Here is a 6,685-nt window from a genome sequence, read left to right on the forward strand (position 1 = left end):
TCAGGTATGGAACATAATTGAAATATTTAAACAAGAAAACAATAACACATGAGATATAGAATACTTATTCGTCCGGTGTTTTGCACATGAATCCTATGAAAAGTCCTTTGTATTAATCCTTCCTCCAACCAGCCATACAAGAGTTTGTCCAACAACACTTTATTCCAAAGTAATTAGTTTTACAGAAATGTCTAAGAATCCACACTAAATGCTTCAAATGAAGAAGTATTTATACAATTTCTAAACTAAAATATCTTGAAAAAATATCAAGATTGGCTTACAAATATCTCTAACTGTTTTACAATAATAGAACTTAAATAAAGGACATTCAAAACTAATGAATCTATTTGTCACTATTTTTATGGAATTATGGTGACAAAGAAGAGAAATTAGAATTTGATAGCAACCCTTAGTTGATGATGAGGCACCCTAGTCACTAACTGCATCCTTCCTTTGTGCATTCTGCCCCAGAAATTCTGCAAACTTAGGGTCCAATGATAGAATTTTATATATCAATCCATGATAGATACGTAAAAAGTGAAAGAGGTTATTGTAGATAAGAATGTTTTTGAGATAAACCTCTCTCGGTTTCCCAAAATTCAGCTCCGGATGTTCACAATATGCTCTGCAAAAAGATGTCAAAAATAGGACTTTGCACAAATTGAAAAATAGGTTGTGAAGACATGCACTTATCTCCCTTTTGGAAATACCTGTGTAAAAGGTGAGATAGGTTTTTGTAGATTAGCCTATTAGGAACATAAACCACAATAGTTTCTGCAAAACTATGACTTAAACAGGAAATTTCTGAAGAATGTACCATTTTTGCTCTAACTTCATCTTTTAACCTTAAATTCCTTTCAACTGTTTTTCACTTTTACTTTGGATAAACTTCATTGTAGCTGGTGAAAGAGTTTTCATATCTGTTTAACCCTTACTACATCCAAATTTTTACTATTTAATTTTTACCGTTTGTTTTTCATATGTCTTCACTTTGACATGAATTTGTATGCTCTGTTTTGTAAGTGTCTTCCCTGTTGTTTATCTTCATGCTAGAAGATTTACTTAACTTTTTAACTTTTTCTTCAATCTGATACTCTTTAACCTTGATACACTTTGACTATTCTTTACTGTGTCCTTTTACCTTCCATCTCTATCTGAATAGATTTGATAACAATTTCGGAGTAAACAAGTCTTATGACTAGTATTAAGGCTGTTTATCCAAGGCTACGGTATTTTGATTACTTGTTATGGAGCGACTGATAATGGTGTACTGGTTGACTTGGAAGTACACCGTGGACTAGAGTGACATCGGGCAGCAACTTTCAGGGTGGTTGATGGTTGAGTGCATGAGCTGGTTGACTTCGTCGTTAAGTTTGCATGGATGTATAGATTCGTAAAATAGAATGACGAAATGATTTCTTTTGTTTTTTATACAAAGTCAAGGATTGGCGGGTTTTGGGGTTTTCGACAAGTGACGTCAATGGGCAAATGACATGATGTTTTTTCGTTTAGTGGGAGGCGGTAAGCGGTTTATATCACATCGCTTATGGAGGTGAGGCGGTAATTGGGCTTAAGCCAGCGATTCCATAGGATGAATGACGCGTGGTGGAGGCACTGTACACAAAACCGCTTTACGATCGCGTGCTAACATGTGGTTGTAAAGGGTCGTGCGATATGCACAACAGCCATTGGATCCGGGAGGTTTGATCTGACGACTATCGGGGATGCGAAGTGAAGGGAGTTTAATGAAGGCGGGCCCGATATAATTAAGAGTTTTATAATCATATCGGGGGTGATAGGATTGGTCGGGAAGGCTATTAATTAACTGTGATGGTTAATTAATCCCTTTTTAATGTGGTGGGGGGTCGGGGTTCTTAATGCATTACTGACTAACTAATTAATCCCCATTATTGATGTATTATGGTTATATCTAACCAAGGGGCGGGATATATAATATTTCAGGATTGTTACATAGTTACAATAATATGGGAATGGGTAAATTTTACAAGGGATCTATAAATTAATATAAATTAGTAGTTAATATGACATAATGAATGGAAAAGCACTAAGTATAAAAACATTTGATGTGTGTATTCAAACTTAGGCTTAAAGTGAAAAAGGGTTTTTATAGAAAACATTGTAATTTTCCTAAGTAAAATAGAATTTTACTTAGGAAAAACTTATCAAAGGAATGAATGACTTATGAACAGGTACGATGCTTTAATGAATGGTTTTAAGTACTTAGGCTTTATAAATTATTGGGCTGAGGGTCTGGTCCCTCCAGAAGTCAGAGAAATGCTCTGAGCCCCTTTAATTTTAATAAATACCTTGGTACTTAGGGGAAATTAGTGAAAATTTAGGGAAAATGAGTAGGGGGTTAATTATTCTGACTTTGCTTGCTTGATATGTCCTTTACGTACTACATGCCTTTGCCTTATGGTGAAAATAAAAGATTTGCACATTTGAACATCATCATTCACCACATGTTATTATGCAACCATCAACTACCTAGCCTACCTACTTTAACCTAGCATTTTTACTTCTTTATTAGGGTGCACTTAGACTGGCAAACCATTTTCAAACTTTATTTTCTTTCACATAGTGATATCTATCTAAATCTGCACTTATTACATCCAAGGGCTCAGATTAAACTGTTGAGCTCTTTTTATTCACTCTACCTATCTACTTATCTGCCAAGATTACACTGTTTGGTCAGATCTTTATTCTCTACTTCTAAAACACGAAATTGAAAATATGAACTAGTCAAGCTTAAACTATTTGACTATTCATGAATTGTGGCATAGGTGACAAACTGCACACAATTTTTTATTACACAAAAGCAAAAAGTAGTTGCATTTAGACTTGCACACTTTCCTGGTCTTTTCTTTTTGTTGGGGTTCATTTTCTTTCCTTTTTTGACCTTTTTTTTATTCCTTTTACCCTTTTATTCTTTTTTCTAGGGTATACCCTCTTTACATTTTTTAATTTTTTGATTTTTTACAAATATGGAAAACGTTTGTAGAAGCAAAGGTATGTACATATTTCAAAGCTAAACCCAGTCAATCATGATATATGACACCTATTGGTATAGGAACCTAAAAGGATGAAATAATGCCACTTTGTGATATTAGTAGAATGGAGAATGAAAATTAGTATCACTTATATACTTGCAAAACACATAAATCTCAAATTTAAAATGTTTTTAGCATATAATTTCCATAACTTCTTAACTCATAGAACTAACGGAATTGAGAGAAGCTTTTACGTCAATATTTGTGACTTAATTTCGATAGTTTTAGAATTTGTTTTTTTTGTAGTGTCTTCCAGAAAATCCCTTATGAAATCCCTTCTTCTTTTGAACATCCAACTACTTTAAACTTTCCATAGCCTCTCGAAGACCCATCTATGCCTCCCCAGATCTCTTTAGCTTCTTTGCCTCTAGAATTTAAGTAAAAGGTCTCAAATTGCATCCATTTTATTGATAATATGTTAGAAAGTAGTTTCATTTACAAGATTTTTTCTTAATAAAGGCTTTTTAGTCTCACCATGGCCATGTAATTTAATGAAATTTAGCTTTAGAAATACCCAACATAAAGCCTCTGATATGTTGGAGCACAATGGAGGTGCAAGTTTGTGAGTTTACCATTGACATGCTAGAGCACAAGGGAGGGTGCGAGTTCATGGGTTCATGTCCCATGGATGGCGAGAGTTTACCATTGATATGCTAAAGAATAATGAAGGGCATGAGTTCAGTAGCCCTGACACCAAAATGATGTTCACGACTGGAATAAATTCCTCATATACGAGGTTGACTAGAGAAATCCTCATAAAGTCGAGTCATGCAAATTTTAATGCAAATTTAATACTTTGTTTAAATGAGAAGGATGTGTCATAACAACATAAAGGGTTTAAAAGCTCAGGCCCATTCCAACTTGCAACCTTATTAAATTAGATGCAGAGGGCGAAGGTCTGAAAATTTGGAAGAATTTATCGCGTTTTGTTTTCCTCTAGTCGCAGTTCTCTAAAGTTTAAAATGTTTTGAGTTGAGATTGGTGCATTTTGAGCTAGATTTGGTCTATTTTGCCTTCCATCTGATTTTTGTTTTAGAGGGGGGCTTTAGAACATCGCATTGGCGCCCCAATGTCGAGCCCATCATCACATTGGTGGCTAGATGCCGCAGAGCAGCACCGCAGATCTGTATGATTACAGGGTTTCCTACACAACATGGGGAGTTCAATCAATTCCAACGATCCAATCATGACTTGCTAGCTTTAGTCCGATGGTCTACAACATCTGGCCCCTATGGCGTCTATGGGCATGGATCACCGTCTTCTACTGAATATGCAGGGTTATGGGGCACAATCATTGGACAAAAAATAGAAGCTATTCAAGTTCTTCAAGGGCATGAATTTAGGTGCAGAGTCTGGATCTGAGCCAATCACTCCTACAACTCAGAGTTTTGCAGGACTGGCTGCTACGGATAGATTCCTTTCCCCTGAGTTGTAGGGGGAGTTTGGGGCAGGGCTCTTGGATCTGCATGCCATGGATGACATTGATTTGTTTAGTGAGCATGCAGTTTCAGAACCTTTTGAAACATCACCATTTCTCCCAATGGTTGAGAAGGATTCTGGTACAACGATTGATATTGGCAAGCAACTAAAGGCACCAATGGATAATGCTTTCAAATCATCGTTGGTTGAAAAGGAGACGAGTGGAAAGGAGAGCAATTTGGCAAAGATTAAAGTTGTGGTTCGGAAAAGACCTTTGAATATAAATGAGTTGGCAAGGAAGGAGGAAGATATTATCACTGTTAATGATAATGTCTCGTTAAGTGCTCACGAATGAAAGTTGAAGGTGGATTTGACAGCTTATGTGAAGAAACACAATTTTTTGTTTGATGATATTTTAGATGAATGTGTCTCAAATGATGAAGTTTATCGAGTTACTGTGGAGCCCATAGTTCCAACCATCTTTTAGCGTACAAAAGCTACATGCTTTGCATATGGTCAAACAAGTAGTGGAAAAACATTTACAATACAGCGCTTGCCACTAAGAGCCTAATAGGATATACTTAAGTTGATGAACAAACCTTTCTATTGAGAGCAAGGGTTTCTCTTGTGGCTTAGTTTCTTTGAGATATATGGGGGAAAACTATATGATCTGCTTGGTGACAGGAGGAAATTGTGTATGAGGGAGGATGTTCAACAACAAGTTTGCATTGTTGGTTTGCAAGAAAAAGAAGAATAAAGTACCAGAGATGTCTATGGAGCCTATCTTTTATAGATGTGGGGCACCTTTGCAAATTGTGGAGGTTGATGGCCCTGGTTATGTAACCCCAAAGACCTACGAATTGAAAAAGAAACATCACCAGTTGAGGTCTGTACTATGTGGAAGATGTCAGCTGCTATCCCATGGACACATGCTCACTGCTATTGGTGGACATGGGGGCTATTCTGCTGGAAAACAATTCATTTTTGCTGAGCAACTTCATGAAAAGTTGTCTCATATTCGTCATGATAAAGCTTTGATCATTAAACTGCGTTCTTAGTATTCACTTGACAAGTTCAAAATCATTGTCAGGGTTTGTTGGAGTTGTATCAGAAATTCAACAACAAAGAAAGGGGCACAATGTTTATGTTCTGGGGTCCGCTAATGTGGGGAAGTCGGCATTCATCAATGCTTTACTAAAAACAATGGCACTTAAGGATTTTGTTGCAGCAACAAGAAGATACAAACCTATCCAATCTGTTGTGCCCGGCACCACACTTGGTCCCATTCAGATTGATGCATTCCATGGAGAAGGGAAGTTGTATGACACGCCTGGAGTGCATCTTCATCATCAACAGGCAACTATTGTACATGCTGAAGATTTTCCCTTGCTTGCACCACAGAGCCGGTTGAAAGGGAATGCTGTTTCTATTGATGCACTGACCAAGGAAAATCAAGGATTATTTTATACATCCAAAGAAACATCCTATATAGTGGACAATGGTTTAAATGGACTGTCTATATTCTGGGGTGGTCTAGTTAGAATCGATGTAGTCAAGGTACCTCTCCATATACGATTGATAATGTATGGACCAAAAGGAGTGCAAATTAAAGTAGTTCCTACATCTGAAGCTGAAGAATTCTATCATAGAGAGCTTGAAGAAATGATGGAGCAATGCTTTGCCACTGACACTCTTATTTATAACATGCTACTCCGAGGCCTTTGCAAGGAAGGTAAAATGGAACTTGCTTGTGATCTATTCAACAGAATGCCAAAAAAAAGTTGTGCACCAATGCATCAACTTATGACTCCCTAATATATGGTTTATGTAGAGCAGGAAGAATAAATGATGCTCAGAAACTCATGGGTGAAATGTTAGAAAAGAAATTGCATCCTAATGGGTATATAAGCCATTTGTTGAAGATGGTGTCTAACCGAGGCCCAAAATTTGTATGAGCATGCATTCTTTTGTTTCTGGCCATATTCAATCTTGGTGAGAGCACGTGTGTTGCTGTTCTATTATGATGATTATGAAAAGTCAACTAGATAGGTGGAGTATGAATCACCTTCTAATACATAGGGGAAGCAGAGTTGAGAGTAAGGTGGAGAAATCAGTTCCACATAATTTTTATTTAAAAAAAAATAGCAGAGATTTGTGTCTAGTGGGTCTTAGGTCCAGGTTGTGAACTCGCTCTA

The 6,685-nt window shown here is 36.7% G+C and overlaps 2 pseudogenes; both read left to right on the plus strand.

Moving 5' to 3' along the window:
- The first annotated feature begins 4,171 nt into the window (after nucleotides 1-4,171).
- On the plus strand, nucleotides 4,172-5,235 carry LOC149237227 (kinesin-like protein KIN-13A pseudogene; annotated as a pseudogene).
- Nucleotide 5,236: 1 nt separating this feature from the next.
- LOC149237228 (putative nitric oxide synthase) lies at nucleotides 5,237-6,305 on the plus strand (annotated as a pseudogene).
- The last annotated feature ends 380 nt before the right edge of the window (nucleotides 6,306-6,685 follow it).

The sequence above is a fragment of the Pinus tabuliformis genome, chromosome 8 (assembly GCF_031772625.1).
Source record: "Pinus tabuliformis cultivar Carrire ecotype Pingquan chromosome 8, CPIR1, whole genome shotgun sequence".
Classification (NCBI taxonomy): Eukaryota; Viridiplantae; Streptophyta; class Pinopsida; order Pinales; family Pinaceae; genus Pinus; species Pinus tabuliformis.